The sequence below is a fragment of the Paroedura picta genome, chromosome 5 (assembly GCF_049243985.1).
Source record: "Paroedura picta isolate Pp20150507F chromosome 5, Ppicta_v3.0, whole genome shotgun sequence".
Taxonomy (NCBI): Eukaryota; Metazoa; Chordata; class Lepidosauria; order Squamata; family Gekkonidae; genus Paroedura; species Paroedura picta.
In genome coordinates, this window is record NC_135373.1 from 93,011,310 (window position 1) to 93,037,588 (window position 26,279).

The 26,279-nt window shown below is 40.5% G+C and overlaps 1 protein-coding gene across 5 annotated transcripts in view; it reads right to left on the reverse strand.

Moving 5' to 3' along the window:
- The window catches only part of TMCC3 (transmembrane and coiled-coil domain family 3), a 152,439-nt gene that overhangs the window by 10,310 nt on the left and 115,850 nt on the right, over positions 1 to 26,279 (reverse strand). The window lies entirely within an intron of this gene.

Sequence of the window (26,279 nt, forward strand, 5' to 3'; positions counted from 1 at the left end):
GAACCAGCTTGGTCAAACATCTTTTAAACATAAAATGTCCAAAGTAATATTTGATTTACATGCAAGTTATCACCTATTAGATACTTTGCACATTGGACCTGATAAGAATTGCCACATGATGCAATAAATGGAAACAAACACCATTAACCTGATTCTTGATAACTGAAGACAGTTTACCCAACCAAGTGGAAATTCACAAAAATGCTTCTACAATATTTCTGTTTGTGCACAGGTGTATGCATGCCATAGTCAATGTTATTTTTTTTTTAATATGCCTCATGTTCATTGTAGCAACCAAGAGATATATGTACCATCATGCTTAAGTTGTTACAGTAGATATTTTTAACCCTTACTGTAACAGGCTAAATATAGCCAATGACAGATCAGTGTTGCATGAAGCTTCTGCCAAAACTTCTGCTTTTGAAGTTGGAACTCAGAAGCTTTGTGTTACATTTAAATGCTAAATAAGAACCCTGATATTGAATGTTTTTTTTTAAGTAGCTTTGGGGAGGGGGTGATTGAAAGCATGGGTGTGATAGAAGGAATACAGAGAAATATAACCCTTTCCACTTCGCATTCACCATTCAACAAATCATCATCCAGGCCAGGCTTTCGTGAAACCCTGGGTTGTTGGGGGTTTCCCAAATGGGTATGAGTTATTTTATTATATTTTTAAAAATCTGTTAAATATTAATTGGCCATATGGTCTTGTTGACCTGCCCACCCTCCTAAAATGGCCAATGATGGTCCTGGAGAGGGTGGGAAGGGGGGTGAGTTGGTGTGTACACAGCTATGCTTCCCAACCATATTCTGCATGATTGCTCCACTTCTGGGGTTTCTCAAAGTCTGAAGAATGTTTCAAGGTTTCTCAATGGTAAAAAGGTTGAGAAAGGCTGATTCAGGCTGTTCCTCACTCAGCAAATCACTGCTTTCTGTTTCAGTCTGCTCTCAGATGAATTTCTCTTGCTGTGTTTATTTTAATTTGGTTTCTGATAGAAGTTATGATACGACCCTGATGTCCTATGACAGAGGTCCCCAACCTTTTTCAGGCTGCAGGCAACTTTGGAATTCAGGCACAATGTGGTGGGCACAAACCCAAATGGCTGCCTGAGGAAGCAGAGCCAGCCACCAAGTAACTTCTGCAGCTTGCCTTCATTCGCAAAGTGAAGATCCATGTGCTGTGGTAGCAGCTTATGCTTTTAGAAGAAGAAGAGTTGGTTCTTATATGCCGCTTTTCCTTACCCGAAGGAGGCTCAAAGCGGCTTACAGTCGCCTTCCCATTCCTCTCCCCACAGCAGACACCCTGTGAGGTGGGTGAGGCTGAGAGAGCCCTGATATCACTGCTCGGTCAGAACAGTTTTATCAGTGCTGTGGCGAGCCCAAGGTCACCCAGCTGGTTGCATGTGGGGGAGTGCAGAATCGAATCTGGCATGCCAGATTAGAAGTCCGCACTCCTAACCACTACACCAAACTGGCTCTCTTTTAAAAATCTGCGCAATAAACTCTCCTATGGCCACTCAGAAGCCTGGCTCAGCAAAGGCCCACCTGGCCCTGCCTACTTTTAAAACATTTGGCAGATGCCAGTGAATGCCACGGCAATCGTGGGCACCACATCTGCCCTATGATTTCTCTCTGGGGTTTTTTTGTATGAAAATTCTATGCTAAGTTTATTATCAATTAACTTATGTAGGTTTATTGCATATTTTAACTCGATGTAAGCTACCATGAACACTACAGAAGGCAGAGTATAAATGTTGTAAATATACCTTATGCAGTTTCATAGATGTCAGAAGACAGCCAGTACTGTTCCCTTTCTAGAACAGGTATGCAAATAGATGACTGTTCCCATGTGTAGCTTTCCATAACAGGGCCTCATACAGCAGGTGACATTCTGCTAGAGGACTTTTCTAAGAAACTGCTTTTCCTCCCTCCTCCACAGACTCTTTGATGACCAGACTGATAACATCGGCAAATAATGGGGAATTATTAGTGCTGTCAAAGAATGTTGGACACTCATTTCTTCTCAGTGCGAGTTTTAGGACTTGAGATGAACTGCCAAGTGCCACAGAAATAATGAAAACATTACTTAAACTCAGTCTTCAGTGAAACAAACCCATTTCAGTGTTACCTGATGTCAGGAAATGAGCATCTGATAAAAGTTATGAAAAACTTGTAAGGTACACATGTAATATAAGATTGAATTTTACACAGCGTGGAAGCATCTGGTATCCAGTATTGCATAGCGTTTTCAAATTCTTGTAAATGTTTAGATATCCACTATTTATATCAATCCTATGGATACCAGCCTAATACCTGTCATTCAGTACCTGAATAAATGCACTGGAAGTTTACGAGTAATCAGATATTCTTTCAAGTGTAAAATAACAGATATTTTCAGAGTCCTAGAAGTTTGAGCCAATGCAATTAAAAATACATCCCTGACTACACATCCTATGACACAATTACAGAAGGACTGTCCTCATATATTCAATATTTAAACTCTCTTGCACACTTTATTCCCATGCTTTCTATTATAAAGTACCGCATAAGGATGCAAGACAGCAAAGTTTTCTTTGGCTATGCATTTCCTAAAAGTGTGATGGAAACTCACATGAATATAAATCAGCACACAATTCTTGCATTTGAAAGCTTATAACTAGAATAAAACTTCATTGGTTTCAAAGGTGCCACTGGCCTCAAACTTTGTTCAAAATCCAATTGTTCATCAGAACAAACTGGCTCTCACTGAAAAACATGACAATGTTTATTTCCTTTAATTTAAAAATGGTCTAAAAATATATTATAGCTGGGCATAGATAGGACTAGAGGTTCCTCTGACCCCTTTGCTCTCCCTTGCACAGAACTCACAGAACATCTTCTAATAAAAGTAAATTATTCCCTAAAGTCTGTGATTTCCTATGACGCTATAAAAATTGTACAAAAGTCAAGTGGGAAAGCAAGTCAAAGCTGAACAAACACACCATTATCAAGTCAGCTAGTCTGACAGCTTCATGCTTAGGATGCAAAAGCCATATGGTATGAAGGATTCTTTTCCTGTGGCAAGAAACAAGAGCCAGTAAAAAATATGGCTAAATAGTAAGTGAATATAGCTTTGCCTTTAAGAAGCAATTAAAAAAAAAAGCTGAAGCATGAGACATCCAACCATTTGAAAAGGAAATGAACATCTTATGCTTGTGAAATATTCAGGAAACATCTTGCTCTGTTCCAATTTCTCAGGGGGGCTGAGGAGGCCCAGCATGCGGAAAAGCTGTCATCTATGGGCATTAGACAGTGGATATTATCAGTATGACTGGATGACGCAAAAACAGAATATACAAGGCACCTCATAAGGGTGCATCCTTGTCTTACTTTCTCCTTCACTCAGTAGACTGATGCTGAAAAGCTGGAACTCCAAGGAGCTTCATAAGCAAAATATCATGAGGAATCTCATGAGGATGGAGAACAGAATAAACTACTCTCAATTCCTCCTTCTTCTCCTAGAACATTTACAGCAGAGCAGAAGGCAAATTTAAAATTAAGACTATAAGCAGAGCCCTGTAAGCAAGGGCTCAAAGTTAGATTTGTTATGAACTTAAATTATACTGCCATTCTGTTTACCTAGAAAGGCAAAAACAAAAATAGAAGAAGAAGAAGAGTTGGTTCTTATATGCCGCTTTTCTCTACCCGAAGGAGGCTCAAAGCAGCTTACAGTTGCCTTTCCTTTCCTCTCCCCACAACAGACACCCTGTGAGGTAGGTGAGGCCCTGATATCACTGCTCTCTCAGAACATTTTTATCAGAGCCATGGTGAGCCCAAGGTCACCCAGTTGGCTGCATGTGGGGGGGTACAGAATCGAACCTGGCATGCAAGATTAGAAGTCCGCACTCCTAACCACTATACCAAACTGGTATAGATATGCTTTGCCCCACTGGAATTGTCCATTGATTCCAGTGGGATAGGAAAGCACATGGATGCATTCAGACAGTTATGACAAACTGCAGTTAATCTTTAATCAGGAACAAACACAGTTTAATACTCAAACTCAAAATACTGTTAATGGCATCATAAAAACAAAATTAAGAAAGATGGTTAATCCATATCATGAGGATAAAAAGCTTTGCATATAGAGCAAGCTTCAGCTGCTGAGATTTGGGGATCTTTATCTTCCAGATAGCAGGTTAATAACTCATCAGAGTGCCAAAGTTTTGTTTTCAGCAGTGGGGTCAGATATTACATGTGAGTGAATGAATGTTTAGGACAACAGAGGAGGACATGGGTTATTGACTCAACTGAGATGGCTTGGCAAGAGCAGAGGCATTCATTATAAGGAAGATGACTATACCTGCCTCTTGACCAGGCTGTTGGTAGTAGATTTAAGCAAGCCAGGACAAAGCGTTTCAGAAAAGGGTCAATGAGTGTGGAGAAATACAATGGCATTGATCTATAAATAGGTGAGATGTTGTAGAAAGATGTTGAGTAGGGTCTTCGGACATCTGCAGATAGGACTTGAAAGTTGATATCCAGAGTGCACAGTCTGGTACAATGGATAGCTGTCCCCTCCTCTAGATTTTGGTATTCATCAGGGGCCAGTCCAGACAGTTTCAAAAACATTTCACTCCTTTTCCACCCACACTTTGATGAAAACTTTCAATTCTCTCTGTTATCCAAATGCAGCCACCTGCACTGGAGTTGGTTTGGTTTTTTCCTCCCTCAAAACTGGGATTTTGAACTATGACTAAACTGAGGTTTAGAATCCAACTGTCTAAACAAGCACCAGTTCACAAAGGTACCTGCATTGGGACATCATGCTACATGGAGGAGCTCTTCCGCCAGGCATTTGGTTGAGACCAGACATAACCAACAGTGACCAAAGGCCCCCTGCCTCCTGCCCTCCCCTCAGAGCACCAGCTGTATACTCTGGACCTGTTGTACTGTTGCACTGTTTATTGGCTATACTGTTATATAGTTGTTATATGGTTACAACTATTAGTTATTATATTGTACGGTTATTCAAATGTTATAGACCGGTGGTCCCCAACTGCCGGGCCACGAAGGCCCCGGCAGCGGACCGTGGCTCCCTCTCCCCGTCCCCTCTCAGAGTAAGAAGTTTCCCAGGCAGCAAGCAAATCGGCCGCAAAAGTGGCCAATTAGCTTGCGGCCCGGAAAGCTTCTTTTTGTGGGAGGGAAGCAGGGCCGCACATGCGTGTTTGCGCCATGCACGGCCGCAAACGCACATGCGTGGCAGTTTCGCGCATGTGCAGAAGTGCCACACATGCACGTTTGTGGCAGCGCATGGCGTAAACATGCACACACAGCCCAGCCGCGCATGCGTGTTGCACATGTGCAGCCGTGTGTTCACCCTCCCCACCGACGCCGGTTCGCAGCCTTAAAAAGGTTGCGGACCACTGTTATAGACTGTTTCATGTATTATTCTTATGTTATTATGTAAGCCGCCCTGAGCCTCCGGGGAGGACGGAAAATAAATAAATAAACAAACAAACAAACAAATAAATAAAGTGAAAATGTTTTACATGAAAACTCCATGGGAAATGGATCAAGATGGGTAGTCATGTTAGTCTGTCTGCAGCAATAGAAAAGAGTAAGGCTATGAGCTTTCGTGAGTCACTGAAGAAGTGAGCAGTGATTCGTGAAAGCTGATACCATGCCAGAAACATTTTTAATCTTTAATGTGCCATTGGACTCTTGGTCCTTTCTACTTCATGAGAACTGGAGTAGAAGTTGGAAGAAGTAAGGGAACAAGGAAACATAGCAAGCTCTTTTTGTGCCCAATTGCAGTTTAATTGTTACTTCCTGAAATGTCACAGTGCAGCCTGTATCTTCTTCCTGGTCATGTTAGTTAAATCTCAGGGAGACATACCAATGTTTGTGTAAGACTTCTTATATTTTTGTCAGTGATAGCAATATACTAGATTCAATCCAAAGCAGAATGTATACTGTGGACACACTATGCATATATGACACATAATATGCATTCTGATGATGATCCATGCAGAATAGCTCATTTACAGGGAGGCAGTGGATCAAACCAGGTCAAAAAGGACATTTTATCCTAGACTAATCTTTGCTGTGATGTTGATGCAGCTTCTGAGAGCTGAGAGGAGGAAACGGCCCTTGCAGTCTGTATTTTAAGTCAAGGGTTAGCAAATTAGATTTAAAGATAACAGGCAGCTCCAGATGCGCAGTAATAGCTCGGTCACCATACAATCTGTTGCTAATATTCACAGTGCTAGAAATGTAGAAGTGATAATTACATTTTTGGCTTACAGTAAGCTAGGTCTAGAATCCAAGAAGCATTTTGTGGATTACACCCTAATTCTACCTGTTAATTAAATATTGTAAAAGAGCAGAACAAAGCCAGCATGGTACTTAGACCAAGCCCATTTGTCTAGTCTCCTTTCTTGTTCCCTTCCCGAAACACTGGCCATTTTGCTCTTCAACTTACAGCTTCTGTGGGCCAGGATCAGTAATTACCACCTTTCCCTCCCTGCTTACCTTTCTTATTTAGCTCTTATATGTGTCACTGACCTGGAGAAGACTCTTGCGAGTCTCTTGGACTGCAAGGCGAACAAACCGGTCAATCCTAGAGGAGATCAGCCCTGACTGCTCCTTAGAAGGCCAGATCCTGAAGATGAAACTCAAATACTTTGGCCACCTCATGAGAAGGAAGGACTCCCTGGAGAAGAGCCTAATGCTGGGAGTGATTGAGGGCAAAAGAAGAAGGGGACAACAGAGAATGAGGTGGCTTGATGGAGTCACTGAAGCAGTAGGTGAAAACTTAAATGGACTCCTGGGAATTGTAGAGGACAGGAAGGCCTGGAGGATCATTGTCCATGGGGTCGCAATGGGTCAGACACGACTTCGCATCTAACAACAACCATAATGTGTCACCAACAGAAACGGATGGTGAAAACTTTCCTATAGAATCGCTGAGGGTCAAACATGACTGAACAGATAACATCATCACTATATGTGTCTGGTGTGTATTTATTGTCCACATTTTGGTTCTTTTTTTTTTTTTAACAATTGAACATCTACCTGGTTTATTTGATAGTTCTCTAAAAGAAGGGAAATCCTTGTATTCGTAAATGGAGAATTCCAGTTACTCACCACTCACTCTGTCTCCTTTAGCTAATTACCCCAACAAGTATAGACTGCCTACTCTAGGTAACGCAAAAAACCTAGATGCCAACTTTGTCCCCACATATGCTAAGGACCTACATTACAGGACCTACAGAGAGTCAGCGTGGTGGAGAACAAGGTTTGATTCCACATTCCTCCACATGGAGCCAGATAGGTAGCCTTGGGCTAGTCACAGTTCTCTTAGAGTTGTTCTCACAGAGCAGAGCTCTCTCAACTCCACCTACCTCACAGGATGTCTGTTGTGGGGAGAAGCTGGGAAATATATTTTGTAAGCCACTATGGGACTCCTTCAGGTAGTGAAAAACAGGGTATTAAAAAACACCTCATCTCCTTATCAGCTACAATATCTTGGACTCATCTGCTTGCACATAATCCAATTTAATATATGCCATAATGTGCTAATAGTGCCCTTCTGCTATCTACATTGGACAAATGTGTCAGTCCCCAAGTAAGAAAAATTAATGAAAATTAATGAAATCTAGCATAAGAGACTGCAGTACTAAAAAATCAGTGGCCAGAAACATTTTAATCTTCCTGGACATACTGTTTGTTACAGATCTGGAAGTTACTGTTCTACACAAAACCTTCAAAAGGAATATATTATTATTATTATTATTATTATTATTATTATTATTATTATTATTATTATTATTATTATTATTATATTTATTTCCCGCCTCTCCCGATAGACTCAAGGCGGGTCACAAAAACGAATCCCATTAAAATTCCCATTAAAACATCAATCTACTAAAATGACGGCTAAAAATCCCATCGCTCCCCCAATTATCAAAGAGGTGAAGAGGAAAGGATAGGGGAGTAGCGTACACTCCAACTCCTTGGGGGGGAGCGATGTCCCTGATTTGCTGACCCCAGCCTCAACCATAGACCTGGTGGAAGAGCTCCATTTTACAATGTGAAAGGGCTGAATTAGAACTCAACAAGACAATAAACACCTTCTGTCGTCTTGGCTTAAATCAAAACTCCGGATTCCTCACTCATCATAATTCCTATTAACCAAGAGGCCAGTCCCTTAAATAACTCCAACAGCTGTTCTTGAAATTTTTGTATTGTACTATAACCCTTTACTGGAGTTGGTCTGTTTCCTCATGCTTCAAAATGCCTTTTCCTTAGTTTGTTATTCACCCTACTATAGGGCACTTTTGTTTATCTTCACTGCACTTGGGATAGGCAGTCCTTGTATTCGTAAATGGACTTCTCCGATGTCCATTAAATTACTCAAGTGTTCAAGTCCCCACATAAAGAATATCACCTAATTTATTATACTAGTCTTCTCTCTGTTCAGCTCCTTGCTTTCTGTAATTCTCTATAAAACTGATGTAAACGGGGCTTCTATCCCCTACTGTATCTGAAAAAGTGAGGTCTGTCTCATAAAGCCTGTATTGCAATGAATGTTAGTTTTTAAGGTGACAATGGACTTCCAGTTTTTTAACACTCTCATTATAATCTATGGTATTATAATCTATGGTACTTCATATAAACAAATCTATTTTGTTACACAGAAGTGTTATGTTTCATGCTTTACATGCTCACATGTCTCCTACATGTGTTTAAAACAACTCTGAAAAGAAAATTTTAATGTACAAACTGCTGAATTTGTATACTGTACAAAACAAAACAGTGAATGCAGGAAGCTCTGGTAGCCCTGGGAGGGTTTCCTGAATGGGTGGGAGTTAATTAATTTTTAATATGTTTTTAAAAAAAATTGTTAAACATTTATCGGGTGATATGACCATCTGTCTGTCTGGGGATTTATATACTGCCCCTTTCAGTAAAACTGTCTTGGGGTGGTTCACACATAAACTCAATAGGTCAATACAATAACAATAAGTTAAAATGCTAAAACTAAAACCATTTAAACTGTTTAAAACCGCAATTATTTTATGGTCACGTTGGCCTGTCCCCGTTTCCCAAGCATGATTTGCAACAGAAGCTCCCTCCTCAATGTTCACACTGTATTTTATTCTTTGAAAAGTATGCAGTCACCAGTATACAATATATTTATTTAGCTTTTAAAAAAAGGTAGAACAAGAAAGAATAATTTTACCACAATGGCCAACAATATTATAAACATTTGTATGTCCACTGCAGAGAATATCTAGCTATATTTTTTCAGGGTTGGGTGCCCAAAAACCAGCTTACTACCATGCTGTAATGCTGTCTCCAAAGCAGCCAAACACACCCACCCACATCCACATACCCCTCCAAAGACACATAAGTTTATGAAAAGTAACAGTACTAGCTTTTGCTCTACTCTCATATGATTCCACTTAATACAAACTGCATCATCATCAGCAGGAAGCATATAAAATACATGTTTAACCTAACAGAATGCACTAAAATGCACAAATCCATTCGTCAGTTTTTTTTAAAAAGTATTTTGTGGTTACTTCTTCACCCACCAGCAGATGGGGCTGCTGCTTTACATGTTTCTTCAGGAGGTGAACTGCAAAAGTAATGAAGCAGTAAAGGACCCTGGAGTATAATATGTGGTCTCTCTTTAATCTGATACACACTGTGATGGTTATGCTCTTCTCAATATTTTTACCATGATTTGCAGCCTTTAGCCTTGCAATAAAACCCACTGGCCATTTTAAAACTGCGTTCGTATTCCGTTTTAGTATCTGGTTGCTATTCCTAACAGATTTTTTTCTGTCATTTCAGACAGACCCATTTTAGTAACCAGCTGCTAGCGGAATTTATTCGCGTGTTCATACAAACCTGCTTGTGTTGGGTTAGGCATGGTTGAGCTGCCTTTGAGGGAAACAGCTTCCTTCTGGTTTCTACCCCTTCACTGCGCTTCTGAATCACCAGGATGTGTTGTTTAAAATGCCCATAGCACTTCCTGCATCATCTTCCTCAAAGGTTTATTTTGGAATGTTCTAGACTGAGCACCATAGAGCTAAGCCAGTATAGTACTTCAATGTTTTAGAGGTACCACTAAGATACCCTGATTCCATTAACTCAACGGAGTCAATAGTACCACTATAGCACTGAAGTGTTATATTAGTTTAGTGCTATAGCCCTCAACCCTGAATGTTTTTTTAAACTTCTAAGGAAGATTATGTGGCAAAAAAGGACCCATGGGGCAGCAGCTCTGTTTGAAATGACAATACCACTTCCTCCCATTAATAGGAGGAAATTATCAGCTTACTCAAAATCAGGCCAACAATGGGAAAGATCTGGTTTACAACAGTAAAGTGCAAATCTTCTCTAATATTCCAATCAGTGGTAAACAAAAACACCTGAAGACACAACTGTGACTACAAGAATAACTGCAGGGTCTCATACTATATATTTTGTAGTGTTCTCCTGTGCATTGTGCATCAGAAGTCTAGATGACCTTTAGACTGCATCCACACAATGCTAGACTCCATCCACACAATATTATATTTTTCTCTTAAACTTCCTTATTTAGCCCTAATAATTATTATACACTTATAATACATACATTATCCTTTCTTGTCCTGCAAATGCATGGCCTACGGGCTGTGGTCATATTTTGATTTTGCATCCACCTATCCACATATCATCTAGTATATTTAGGTAGTGTACCGGAAGAGATGGGGGATGCAGCCTTATCATTAGATGGCACAGTCACTAATTTATGGAGTTGTGAAGTAGCTGCCTGGCAAAGAGTTAGAAGGCTGGGTGAAAATTCATCCTACTTTAGTAAATGGTTTAGTCTCTTATATACAGTGAAGGACAAAACACAAGACAACGGCCAAAAAAGGAGCAAAACATTCAGGCCTCATCAATCCTATAAACTGCTTGTAACTGCCTACTCCTTAAACATCTTTCCTGTGGGTGGAAATGTATTTTATTCATTTCACCATAAATATATATACAATAATATGTGCAACACTTTCTCATTGTATAGTGTTACAAGCTATCTAATTTATTGTACAATATGAGAGAAAGAGAGAATTGGCACAATCAGATTCTTAGGAGAATGTATTTTGTACGAGGTCAGAATCCTATTGTTTGTAGCATTGCAGAGCAAGAAGCCTAGTCTACAGAACCATCTAGTCAACAAAGGTTTAGTCAGTCTGCTAGCCCAGTGGTCCCCAACCTTTTTATCACCGGGGACCACTCAATGCCGGGGACCACTCACCAGGGACCACTCAACGCCTTTTACTGAGGCCTGGTGGGGGGGTAGTTTACTCCTCTACTCTCAACCACTGCCCTAGCACTCACTGATTGCTATGGTAATGTTTAAACATCCCTTCAAAATAAGATACAGGCACGCCACAACAATGAAGTGTGTTGTAAAGGGCTTGGGGGGGGGATGAAGTAAAGGGCCAGGGGGGGAGAAGGTGTCCTTCGGGCCCCACCTCCAATTAGTCAAAGGACCACATGTGGTCCGCGGCCCACAGGTTGGGGATCGTTATGCTAGCCCATTAACCAAACTTGCCACATACTTAAAATAATAAAAACAGCTATAGGACAGTTACAGGCATTGATACCAATGGCACCAACATTATGGAATAGGTTGACTTCTAGAGGTCAGGAATATACCTAGCATAAGTTGTCCTTTAAAAAGAAATGCATTGCAGTGATTTTAGAGAGTTGCTTTGATAGCTGATTAGGTGCCTACTAAAATGATTTTTGTGAAGAAAATTGTTTTATAATGACAACATTTTAAGATGTATTGACATAAGGTAGCTTGGGTTCTTTGTATAAGAGAAGAAAGCAGGGTAAAAGTGGTTTAGTAAAATTTAACTAAATGCAATCAGCAGAATGCCATAAAAATGATGTAGTAGAATGGTCTTTAGCAGAATAACTCATATCCTGCAGGCAAGGATAATTTATTTAAGAATGTTTGAAGGTGGTATCACTTGCAAACATTCAAAAAAAATTCTCCTTGCATGAAGAATAAGAGTTACAGAGTCAACAGAGAGCAAGCTAGAATGTCTCTCTCCACTCCCTGGCAGGGGTTTTTTAAATGGTATCTTCTTCACCAAGGTGTGCAGTTCATTCTACCACTTTATTATCTCATACACAGATTAGGTGTAAATTCCACTGAAATGAGTGGGACAATATTTTAATTTTATTTTGGTTTGTTTATTGTTTGTCTTTCTCCATGAAACTCATAATTAATTACAGAATTGTAAAACAAGGTAATAAAGACCAGCATAAGTAACAACAACGGAACAGAATTCAAAAATTAAAGAACAATGAAATAAAGATACCATAAAATATCCAGTGAACAATGCAGTACGGGAAAGAAGTAAAAAATCTTTCTTATAATTTTTCACAAATTAAAATTTAATCCCTTTTCCCTACATGTCCCTCTGTACCCTCTTGTTTTATCACACCCCTATTCCCTTTATAAAAAGGAAACTAATTCCAAAAGGGCTTTTATCATGACTAAATCTTTATGGGTTATGACTGTTTTTTCAAAGATTTAGACTACGCTTTCTCAACCAGGGTTTCATGAAACCCTGGGGTTTCTTGACAGCCCTGGATGGGTTTCTCAAATTAGAGTTAATTAATTTAAAAAATATTTTTAAACTTTGTTAAACATTTAACAGGTGATATGACCATATTTGGCCACGTTGACCAGTTACCACTTTTCAAAATGGTCAGTGATGGGCCTGGAGGGGGTGGGAAGGAGAGAGGTGCTGGGTGGACTATGCTTCCCAACCATATTCTGGGCAATTGTACCAATTCTGGAGTTCCTTGAAGCCTGAAGAATATTTCAGGGGTTTCTCAACAGTAAAAAAGTTGAGAAAGGCTGATTTAGACAAACTTATTCTTAGAATATATATTATCAGGGTGTTAAGTATTATAATATTATCAACATATATTGCAGATGATAGGATCCTAGGTGAAAAGCCAGTAAATGGAGGTTCTGAAATCCAAGGAATCCCTGCTTAGAAAAATGTGGCAAGCCCCCACAAGTGAACAACTGAAGCGACTTGCAAAAAGCAAACAGCTGGAGTTTTGTTTTGCAGTTAAAAACCCCAAATGCTGCACTAAAATTGGTGGTATTGAGGCAGCAGTTGTCAGGATGAGCAGGCAGCAGCCATGATGAGCAGGAGGAGAAAGAAGACACAAAAGGGATGGGGAACAGCTGGCACTGGGAGTAAGGAGTAAATTCTCCCATGTAACACAGTTCTTTTCAAATTCCTTATATTTATTTGTGTATCCCACAGATTAAATTAAATATTCTACCCAATTTATTTCTACAAAAAAGTTAAAAATATCAAGCTGTGATATTCTGTGTATTGTGGTAAAACAATGATTATTAAACTCAAAGATGGAGCACTCCCAGAAGTTCTATACCAACTGACAATCACATTAAGCACGAAGTATTCACTTCCTTAACTTATTTTATAGTATTTAATTATGCAACCACAGAGTTCAATACAGATTTATATTATATTCTATCCCAACCATCCATGGAATTTATGAAGCAGGACTTTCCCACTTCTGTTGCTTTTGGCCACTGAATTTTTGTTTGGGGGGGGGGGAATGCAATAAAAATCTCCCTCTTCCACAAATAGAAATACTGTTCCACAAATAGAAATACTGTTGGAAACAGCCCAGTATCTTAGATACTTATATTTCTCATAAAAAATGATGCCATTCATTTTCCATTAAATTAATTAAAAACTGATGTAATCTGTGATAATTTCCAAAAAACCCACAATTGTAATAAAACTTCTTCGGTTTTAATACAGAATATTAAATTTAGCCATGCACTGAGACTAAAAATCTACTTAGGTATATAATTTAACCGCAGGGTCCTCAGATTCTTATTCTAGGAATAGCTATCAACTGATGGGCTCACATAGTTTTAACATACACTCTACACTGTGTTTCAAAAGGAGTTATCAAACCTTCTCTTGAATTAGTCTTCCAAAACCAAGGAAACATCTTGACACCCACAACCACAATACCAACAAAGGGAAGGTTAATAGTTTATAGCTTGGCAGTGTGATGTTCACCTCTAAAATCTGAGTGCAGAAAGGTGAAAAATAAAATGGAGCCTTAGGAAAGCAAACACCCATTTAAAAGAGTTGTACTTTACATACTGTTAGCTTTTTCTGAATATAGCCAGGACAGCTTCCACGCAGCCAATTCACTATTCTCCCAGAAGACATTACCTGCTTTCTCCAGAGAAATTCTAAGAATGGTTCAGAATTAAATGCTTACCCAGAAAGTGCCAAAACCAGAAATAGCACCTACCTGACCCAGCCCCAGAATGAAATAGGTTATTAATATTGCTAAAGAAACTCAGATTGAGCAAAACATATTAGTTAAGTAAAACATTAACCAGAAATTATATACAAATAGACTGATTTAAATTTCATTGACTAATAACACAGAGGGAATATGACAGAGGAACTATAAGTAATAATGGGACTAAAATAGTAAAATATTAAGCAATTCCCTCAAAACAATAATAAACCAATGGCACTGATTAGTTATGAATTCAAAAGTAACAAAAAGCAAATGCCATGATTTGATGCTTTGCCATGGGACACAATGGCCAACTAGTTCTAGGCTAAAACATTTACTTACTATACCATCTAAGCAATGTCCTCTTTAATACTATAAATTCCAGCAGCACCTTAAGGACCAACATTTTCCAGATCTGGTGAAGTGAGCTTTGATTCACAAAAGTTTATGCCCAAGAAAATTATACTGATCTTTGCTACTGGATTTTAATATTGTTCTACTACGACTACAGACTAACCCAGCTACCCATCTGAAACTGTAATACACTAAGAAATAATTCACAAACATGTGCATCTCTGCATGAATGCAGCATTAGGCAGCATCCATGTGAAAGACCAAAGGAAAGGAGGTGCCTTTGCACCCAGATATAAGCAAAGATACAATGCAATTTATTTAACAGCTAGTTAAGCATACATTACAACTTCTCCATGCAAGGTACATACAGAAGGGATGTGTCTCCGAACATGATTGTGCAAATGAGTCATAACCTATTATCATTACCAGAAACAAACTTTCATCTCACCTTAAATAGTCACAGTTGGTTCCAAATTCAGCTATGAGTCAATAAGTGGTGAGAATTTTAAGAAATGTCAACGGCCACAGTCAGTCTTAGGAAAACTGTTCAGCATCGTGTTAGATTAGTCGTAAGGCCCATTTATAAAAATGGGCGGAACATGGGCATTGAGCGGGCTGGTGCCTCTGGGGGCCTGGCCCTGTTTAGCTGGGTCATACTTATGTGGGGCAGGCTCGTTTGATGTGGTCGCCGTTGGCTCCGTGCGTCGGCAGCAGCGCAGCCTGGGCTCGGGGCCATGGCGGGCACGAACAGGCTGTGCCAGAAGTCCGTGGGTGGCACTGGCAGCAAGCCGGCTCAGGTGCTTTGGCGGCAGTGGGCCCCGCTTGGAGGGCACGGTGTAGGTTTGGGCCGGGGCTGGGGCACGATGGTAAGAAGGTAAGTAGGGGCTGGGAGAACGCTTCGGGGGCCCCCGATGGGACGGGCAGGTTGAGGGTGGAAAGTGCGCGGGCGGTGGTGCGCGGAGAGGTGTCTGGGGAGGCGCGGAGGAGGTAGCGGCAAGGTTCCTTGGTGGGCAAGGGCTGTCGCTGGGCAGAGGGAAAGCAGCAGCAACGCCGCTGCTTTCTATGCGCGCAGCGGCGTGGGGTGACCTTCCTCCCCGGCGGCCATCCTCATGCTTGGGCGAATTCCGTCGTTGGCCGGTGGGAAAAGAACAGGGCCGGTGCAGCGAAGATGCAGCGGGCCTGCTCTTTTCCCCGCAAAGAGGAGTTTTTATCCCGGAGAGTGCCTGCCCACTCTCCTCCCACTTAGCCCTTAGCCTTTTATTTAATACCGCGGAGCGGTTTACAGATGTTAATAAAAAAACAGGGGGGATTGAGGGGGAAATGCATCAGACCATGTTATTAAAGCCTTGTCTTGTAAACATCCTGAGTTGAAAAGCTAAGCAGGTATGCCGATTTAAAATAGTGCTTTTTCCAGGCTGAACACGGAGCTTTCTAAGTGAAATGGATATAGCCCAGTCTGAATTGGGTATCATACAGTTATCTGCAGAGTTGTTTCACTCTTAATACACTAAGTCATCTTAAACTGGAGTGACTGCAGAGGATTTCTCTGTTGGTCTCCCACTGTCTGAACAAGGATGCTATGTTTGATACAACAAAGTAGGCATAAAAGAAAACTCTAGGACCATTTCTGCACAGAGGAGTAAAATGAGAGTGGCTTCCTGTTTGCAAATGTGGGATGGTAAATCTCACATTTGCAGCCCTCCACACGGGGAGACCCCTCCCGTGTTTTCCCTCTGCCCCACCACGGTTTCTTGCCTCCTGACAAGGCCGCAAGGGAAATCAACACAAACTTCTCTCTCTGTTCCTTGGCTTGTCAATCACAGGAAGCCACCAACCACAACACAGCAGTTCTCTTGTGTACTGAAATTCTCCCCCCCCTCGAGCCCCGAAATTAAGTAAAAATAAATAATGGCACTTCTGTGTTGCTATGTGATATTGCAACAACACAGATGCATTTTTAATAAAACTCAACACTACTGTGTTGCTATTTAGAAACATCAGTATAGCATCCCCCCCCTTTGGAATTCATGTTCTTTTGCAGTTTATTTCTGTCCAGATGGATTTATGAGATGCTGAACATGGTCCTTGGAGCCCAAAAAGACATTTTGTGCTAATAGTTGCCTTTAAAACAGAGCGCTCAGACCCCTCTGTGATTGGGAGAAGACAGCCCGATTACCACCCCCCCAGCTCATTTCCCACCTCCAGAAAACAGAATCTGGGCTGTTTTTGCCTGCCCCAGTTGTTAGAAGGCTGGACAGGCAAATGAAGCCCACAAGGACATTTGTGTAAATTATTGGCTTAAAAGCAAAGTGCTCAGACCCCGTATGATCGGGAGAAGGATGCTTGATCACCCACCCATCCCCTTTCCCAGCTCATTTCCCACCTCCAGAAAACACAAATGTTTTTGCCTGCCCCATTTCTTAGAAGGCTGGACAGGTAACTGAAGCCCCAAAAGACATTTTGTGTAAATGACTGAGTGTTCAGAGCCCTGTATGATTAGGAGAAGGCAACCCGATCACCCTCCCCCCTTTCCAGCTCATTCCCACCTCCAGAAAACAGAAAAGGGGGGGGGGTGTTTAGCCTGCCTGATCCCAAAAAGACTGTGGACTCTTTAAAGAAGATTTTATTTCACCTTTGACAATGTAGATTTGCAGACTGTGCCATTTTTACAAAAATTATTCTGAGCAGGAAACGGAGAGAGGAGGGTGGGTGCCAGGGTGGGACAAAGCTGCCCAGATTATTGCACATTTCCCCCTCCATACGGTTTTGTCCCTAGGTGCTTATTGGTTGCTCACTGATGGGACACGTGATTTAGGGTGGTAAATCCAGTTTTGCCAATTCCTGAAATCGCAAGTTAAAAATGGCCAAATCTCAACCCAGCTACTGGACAGCCTCAGGATGCAAGCAATGTCATGTGGAGAGGGCTCTAAAAGCTGCCAACGTTCAAAGGCTGTCTAGGAACATATTCCTTGTGCGGAATTGACGGTTTACATCAAACAGGAACAGTACAAATAACTCAGTTTATAATAATACAATATAATAATAACAGCATTATGAACAATAGAACATTGGGGAGAACAATAAGTAAACGCTTACTGATGGCCCAGTGGGATGGGCGAGTCTGCAGTGACGGTTGTAGGAGGGAGGCTGGGGGGGGGGCAATTGGAAGCGGTGGTTCTGGTTGACCTCAGCCAAATGCCTGGTGGAGCAGCTCCCCTTTTCAGGCCCTGCAGAACTGTTCAAGTTCCGTCATGGCCCTGATCTTCTCTGGGAGCTCATTCCACCAGGTGGGGGCCAGGACAGAGAAAGCTTTGGCCCTGGTTGAGATCAAGCAGATTCCCTTGGGGCTAGGGATCACCAGGACATTGGAAGTGGTGGAGTGTAAGGCTTTTTGGGTGATCCCTTTATTAATACAAGTGGAATCCCAAATAATTCCATTGAAAAATATCAGCCCTTTAATGTAGATTATCTATAAAAACTCTTTTGAGGGCAATTTGTTTGAGGTTGTGCTTTTTTAAAAGGCAGATTGTCAGGTTATTTTGATTATGTTCTAAAAAGCCCATACCTAGTTGTATGTTCTAAGACTCCTCTCTACTAGGGGGGTGTCAGGGCAGAATTGACACCTACACACATGTACCCCATCTATTCAGCAAAGATGAAGAAAGATCTGAAACTCCTAACATTCATGTAGACTTCTATATTAGTCAAGGTTATATGTTTCTCCTCGTTATTCAGTTCTACATGGCAACCAGCTCAAATTAAACCATATATCAGGGGTGTGTTCCAGCATTGTTCATTCAAATGATTAAAAATATAGGCTGAAGTATGTTGTACAGTTTGATTATTCATTCTGACAACAAGTTTTGTCACACAATTACTCAAGAACCTGCAGGGATTTAAGACCTGTCTTTCAAGTTCTTTGCTAATGCTTTTTGGAAAAGCAGGGTGGTTGAAGTTCTCTTAACTACTGGTCTCTAGAGTAAATTGTCTTTCTTAAGAGGATCAAATACAGAAAAGTAGGTACATAGTGACTATTCAAATACTCAACAGGTTATGAAGTAGGACAAAGCAGACATTCTATGATACTGGAACAGATCGATTTCTGTTTAGGATTACAGTTACAATTTGATCCTATCCACTGAGCTCAAGTAAACAAAAATAGGATTGCAGCCTTATAGTGATACAATACAAAGGCAACATTTACATGAGACTGGATCATGGAAACAGGAGAAGAACTGTTTTCATTGTACCCTCCTATCTTTCTAAGGGAAAAGATATAATGGTGGGAAGCAAAGCAAATAAAGTTGTGCCCATTTCTAAATCACTACATCTCATGTTTCACTTTAACAAATGAAGCTATTTTGGGTATACAAATGTGCTTAAAAGGATTAGAGGTTTAATTTGTATATTCAAAGAGTGAATTCAGTTTTCAGAGAAAAGGACAAAGAGTGAAAGCAACATCATCTGTTTGAATACTGCTTATAAGGGCAATCCAGCATTTGAACAATTAATTTCTGTGGCATCAATGTCTGTTTCTTCCCCCTACATAGTTTTTGCCACCGCTTTCCAATTCAGAAGCCATATTCCCAGCCCTCCTCCAAGAAAAAGCTTTCTATACTCTGTCTGGCTCTTTGTCTCATGCTGTTATCCTAATGTCTGAACCTCTTTTTAAGTTTGCCAGTGAAAATATATGACATTTGCCTCCCAACACAACTAGCAAAAACAAAGCCTTCAGGGCATAGTTGTGCCCTAGCAGGAGAATAAGAAAGAAATAAGTTTTGAAGCTTACAGGGCAGTCATGCTGTATTCAGGGTTGCAAGCTGCCAAAAGTCATCTGAAAGATTTGGTAAAGAAAAAGCAGAATGGGGCAGCTAAAATATAAGAGAGCTGAAGTAACTTTTTCTAGATCCTTCTAACACAATTTATATGCCATTTAGGAAAGGACAATGGTTATCTATAATTTTCTTTAGATCATGAAGCCCTTTAGGTTCCATAGGCATCACTACTAAATCTATAAGCAACCTGTTACTTGAGGCAATACATTTCTTATAAAAAAGCCTGCTATAAATGGGAATATTCAATTTTTAAAGGGATTATCTTGTACCCCTTGCCCATATGGCAGTTTAATTGAAAGTTTTTATGTAACAAGATTGCCCATCTGGCTAGAAACGAAATGGGAATGACAGTTATCTATCTAATCTTCAGTAAGCTTTCCTTTTCTCCCAGTTATCTTAATTTGCAGAATCATGCACGCACACACTACTATGTAAATTCCTCTAAATAAAGTGAGATTGATTTCTAAGTAGACATGCATAGGATTTCACCACAAGTCTCTATTCAATTAATCTAAGAAAGCCCCTATTTAAAAACTCCAGATTTAGGAATATCTTTTAACAAAATCATATTTAAAAACATTTTCAAATTGGATAAAATTCAAAACTGTTAACAGCTATTAGAGATTCAGGTGGCTGTGTTGGTATGAAGCAACAAAACAAAATTTGAGTCCAGGGGCACCTTTAAGACCAACAATGTTTAATTCTGGGTACAGGCTTGCGCACAAAAGCTTATGCCCAGAATCAAGTCTTGTTGGTCTTAAAGGTGCCACTGGACTCAAACTTTGTTCTACAGCTGTTACAGGTAACTGATGTTAGTCTGCTCTACTTCCAGATAAAACGTATCATGTTTCAACACTTGGACCAGTAACAATGATGTATAATAGCCAACCTGTTCTGTAAGGCCCACTATATAGACTGAAGGAATGCTATAGTGCAGCTATGGAAAGACAGCATGTTTTAAAGCTTTCTGATCTCACTGCATTGTAAACAGCTGTCCTGGCCACCAGATGGGAGGCAAGCCCCAGTCACCAGAGGGTCTGAGAGCAAGGGTTTCAGGTCACAGCCCAATAACACAAAGGTAAAATCAGAAGACAGTCCGAGGTCAAGTGAAATACACCAAAAGCAAAGTCAAAGACAGCCTAACGGTCAGGTAACAAGAATAGATAAAAAGGTCAGGCAACCAATGAGGAAATCAGCAAGACAAACTGATCCCATACTGGCTGCAGCCTCTCTGTGCCTTATATAGGGAGCTTCCCTACAGATGTCATTGATTCCCTGCAAGCTGCTTCAATTCCTCTATACATGGCTTAGCTCCTGGGGCCCAGGATCTCTGATGACTTTTCCAGCCTACAGACTGCCAGCAAGAATTCCTGCACCTAGTCTATTCCTTGGCTCTAGTGCTTCATCTCTGCTCCTCGGGTACTTTTGGAGACTGTGGAGGGATTGGTCATGGGCAAGTCCATGCTGGGGCCTCCAGCTGGCTGAGGGGATGGTATTAGTGCTGGCTCCAGAACCTTTCAACAACACAGTAAGGGAATGCATATTCCAAATATAGTTAGTTTTATTTTTAAAATAAACTCGAATGGCCTAATTCTACCCATGGTTGCTCCAAGGAGTATATTTAGGATTACAGTCTATGTTAACAAGCCAAAGTGAGCCATGATCTGTAAAGGCCCATGGCTGGAATAGCAGGGCTGGGTTTTAGAAGGGTTAAGGAACTTATTATGCTGTCATCTATTGTCTAAGGGTTTTTTATCATAATGTTATTGGTTTTATATTCTGTAAACTGCCATGAAATGGCTATTGTCGAGAGTGGCAGTCTAGAAATTGAAAAATAAATAACCACTTCGCATCCTGATGACATTCTAGTGTACAATTAGGCATGAGGCTCTTTTAGGCATCTTCCATTTTTTAAGTATGTTTGGTTTGATTGTTTACATAGCTTGATAAAGTAATTTAAAAGAAGGTACATAAAAGATGCAGTTCTAAAGCTACAAAAAATTTTCTTAGGCACTCATTATAACAGAGCTCCACATCCAAATAGTAACTATTTTTCATAAAATGTTCTCATCACTAGCTGAATAATGAGTTTCCATCTGCTTTTAAAATGGAACAAAGGGCTACTTCAGACTAGTACACTAAAATCCCTCTTTCATATCTGCAGAGCCTTGCCCTTCAGAAATATCATGTTACATATTTTCTTAAATGAAGATGACAACAAACAAAGGTCACAAGATTATTCAGCCTTGCAGAAAAAGACTGATGTGTGTATCAACAGGATGAAAACTGAAATATGCAAATATATGCACAGAGACATGGAAACATCTCAATATTTAATGTCTATATATCAAGACCAGCTGGTGGTTTTATTGATAGTATTAAAGGCTTATTCCATGAAGTTTGGAAGAATGATAGCTCTCTTGAAAGTTTCACATTCCATTTCTATATTTACTAAGCAGTGGGCTGCCTCTGTTCTATGGCTACACTGAGCAAAGTTTGGAACCTCCCTACAATTAAATGAGTTTTTTGTTGGAGGAAGAACCACTTATGGTTAGGTCCATACCACTGTCTTGTACATCATAACATGAACAAGAAAATTTGTACCACAGTATCTCAAATACTAAAAAAGAAAATATGCCTGTTTGTGAAGTCACACAGTATGCCTGAACAGCTTTTTCAAAAGTCACTTCAGACAAATGGTAGCTTTAATTATGTGCCCCAGAACTATGACTGATACAATTATTCGTTTTATTCCAGTACTGCAAAAGGAAAAGAAACTCTGTTACCTGAAGAGGTTTAAAATTACTTCAAAAACACTTCAAAATCCTGCATAAATTTAGTCACCTAGTATATACTTATCTGTCTAGCAGTCTATTAGTCATCATCCATGAAGAAAACCTTTACCTCTAGAAAAAGAAATATTGAAACATTTGGTCTAAACATTTGTAAACTGTCATTTGGACTTCTGATTGTCACAGAAGATATTCTGCCTACCTTCATATTTCAAAGAGATAGAACTCTCCTGATTTGTCCATTCACATGGGTTAAAAGATATCTCTTAAAATACAACTAGACTGTACTTGTATACATGTTTCTTTAAATCAAATGTCCCAGGATGATTATTTTTCTCCTTGGAAATAACAACACTGTAGATTACTAGCATACCATTACTAGCATACCACTAGTAAATCCCTGACACATGTCAAACCAGTTTGAGTTTTCCCTTTTAATAATAGCACCTAAGTATTAATAGTATCCTCATCTCTTCATGAATATGATTCAAGTGGCTATTTCAGGGACTGGAAAAGATAGGCTAGAGTTGATAGCAGAGACCCTATTACTTGCAGAAAATAGTACATTCATCAAAGACTGAAAGTGATAAGAGAGGGAATAAGACGGCCTGTCACTAGCAGACTAACCAAAGTTTTGATTACCTGTTTAGGGATCTGCTAATGCTCTGAAACTCCTACCATGCTGAATATCATTTTACATATGAAACTGGTCCTAGTTCTGCATGCAGGTAGGGCCAAGGAAAGTAGTCATGAAAATAACAGGTTTAGTGTGTCATGAAGTGTAAATGTTCAGTGTTGCACAAATGCATGTACTTTAACGATGGCTTAGTTTGATTAAGAGCACATCCTTCAGCTGTTTTGACTGAGCACCTTAAATATACCTATTGGCTGAGGGTAGATTTCTCCACATGGATGATCAGTTCGCAGCCACCAGAGATGTTATCACCTGGGCTGGATCACATGAGGTTTTCTTTTGAAGTGGCTCAAATGAGAATGCCCTGGAACCGTATCATGCTCAAATGAAGCAACATGTTGTGTGGCAACACCCCAAAACCAGCAGAGGCATCCTGCCATCCATGTGGGGAAAGTTTCCATGTGGAAGCAGCCTCAGAACTTCTCACCCCCTCATAAAGTGGGAAGCATATGATAATATTGTTCATTTCTCAACTGAGAAACAACCAGTGCAATTGCTTCCAAAGAATCAGGGCCGTTCCGCACTCGTCCAAAATAGCACAATGGTTACAAATTGAAATCGCTACAGTTTTGCCATTATGCACAACATCGTTGACAATCTGCAACACTCCTGAAACCGATCCGCCAAAAGCGCTTCATTGTAGCGCTTTCAGGGAAATCCCAAAAAGTGGATTCACCCTCCGGAAAGCGCTACACTCCTGCAACCAATCTGCAACACTAGCGAAGAAGTTCTGTGCGTTACCATTGTTGCAGTTTCTGCAAAGTCCCTCCCCCTAGCTCTCTCCTCTGATCTTCCGGCAAAGCGATCGCCATTTTTTTTTCTCCGAGCAAGCGGAGATCAACGCACCGGCAAGGCTTCGTTTACCCAGCAAGGCTTCTCCGGCTGCAGTCCCTCTGTTTAAAGTCACCAAGCACAAGCAACACAGAGGCCCGTTTGCTGGTTTATTTTCCCTTTATTTTTCACACTGTTTTCGGTCAAAAATCGCGCCCATGACGGGGGGGGGGTATTTTTTTTTCACTCGGGGGGGGGAGCATGGCAACGATTAAATGGCAGCTCAAACACCACCTACTAGCTGGATGGGTCTCTCCGTTGCAACGAATCAACGCAGATTCCTTGCAACGTGTATGTGTGTGTGTTTTTAAAAAACCTTCCTTAAAGGGAAAGGGGCTGTTTGGGAGCATAATAACGGCCGCCCATTGGCTGCTTGACGGCCAGGGGCGGGACACAGCTCGGCAATATCGCTTCCTTGCTAGCGATTTTTGCCGAGACTGGAAACCTGTGGGAAACGATAGAAATGCAACTGGATTCCACTACAAAGGCAGGTATGCATAATGACGAATTCCACTATTTACAATAGGGATTTTTCGTTCCGCAACCAATTTGCAACATGGATCCCGGTGCGGAATGGCCCTCACAATTTTTTTTACAACACATTAGCTTCAATTATTAGAAAGCTAAATCGGGTTTCAGGTATTGGAGACAGCTGAAGTATGGTTGTACAATCCCCCATTCATCCTTTGAATTCTCCCTCCCAAGAAAACAGATTCCAATGTAACAAACATTTATTGCTATCCCATGTTAAAACAAAATAGCACTTGCCTCTGAGGACTCTGAATAAACCACACTATTCCTAAATAGTTACGCTGAATGGTAAGACACATGATTTGCTTTATAAAGCAGTAGCTCTTTCCAAAGCATAAATATAGATCATTCAGGAACCATATCCAGACAGCTCAATTTGTTGTGTTTCTATGCCTTGTACCACACACAACTGTATTCTGAAGATGTCAGCCCGTTAATAACTCTGATTCTTGTAGTCTATGCACTTGAGAGTGCCCTGCGTTTGCTCTGTCTGTCCTTGTATGTCTCCTTCCACGATGGTTGACCTTAAGAAGCTTAGGTCAGAAGTCTATATATGCCCCATTCATTTCCCTATTCTGACATTTTATTCTGGTTCTTCCTGAAAACTAAAAATATAACATAAACATAAAGATCTAACATAAATGAAGGATATAATATATTGCATGGTATGTTTCTTTGTTTTTAGAATAAGTGTAATGTAATCAAAAGCACCTTATCTGCCCAGATTAATCCAATGAATGGTCGGAAAGTTATAACCCAATATAAAGGTCAGAAAGTCAATCTGCAACTTGGCAGACAGCAGATCCCTAACAGACTATCATGTGCCCCCTCATATGCCCACACAACACAGATCAGCTACAGCCACACATCTTCCTGAAGTGTGTCATTCCGGCCAAACAACTTATATGTATTAGTCAGAGGCCAAGCAGCCCATACAACAACACTAGTGTCTGGATGGTGTCAACTTAGTCTTGGGAAAAGATCAGCAAGGTCTTATCATTTTTAATCAGTACATTCTGTTTCAAGATGAATCATCCCTCAATTGAGTAAACATGCAGCAGGTGTAGATATGTCCCAATTCTCAAAATGAGTAACTTGATGATATTAAAACAATGAATAATTTTATAAAAATGGCAGCAGATAACCTGCATGAATATTTACCAATACATTCAAAACATGAGAAATATCAAACCTGTTACAGATTCCTCTGAATAGAACATGAACAAGCTTTTGATCTGGGTCCTTAAAGGGAATTGGATGTGCTGGGCTTTGCCCTGAAATGAACTCAGTGGCTGTCCTCAAGTTAGAACAAACTCTCTCTGACTAAGTACAAAAGAACATAATAAGAACCCCACTGGATCAGATCAGTAGTCCATCCATTCTAGCATCCTGTCTCATATAGCGGCCAACCAGTACTTTTGGACAGCCAACAACAGGGCATAGAGGCCAAGGCCTTCCCTGATTTAGCGGTTCCAATGGTGAAGGAGGGAAATTCTCTGTTCTTGTCTTGCCATTGAAAACAATGAAAGTTGGATGGGGGTACCCTCTTTGAGTGTTCGTAGAATTGGACCCCATGGGCTAATCAATTTGAAACTTGGGGGTTCTTTTGAGGAGAGGCTACTGAAGCTATGCTGCAATTTTAGTGCTTCTACCTCAAAAAAACAAAACCCAGACCACAGAATAGATGAAAAATGGAAATTTTGGTCCCTTTAAACAGCCTGATCTCTGCATGACTGAATCCCCACCCGAATTGCAGTTTGGCAATTCAGCCACTTTAACTTTAAAGGAAGGTTGATTTAGACTGGATTAGTTCAAGAAGTATCCAAATCAGCACAGATTCGAGTACTTTTTGGACTATTCAAACCAAATCGCACA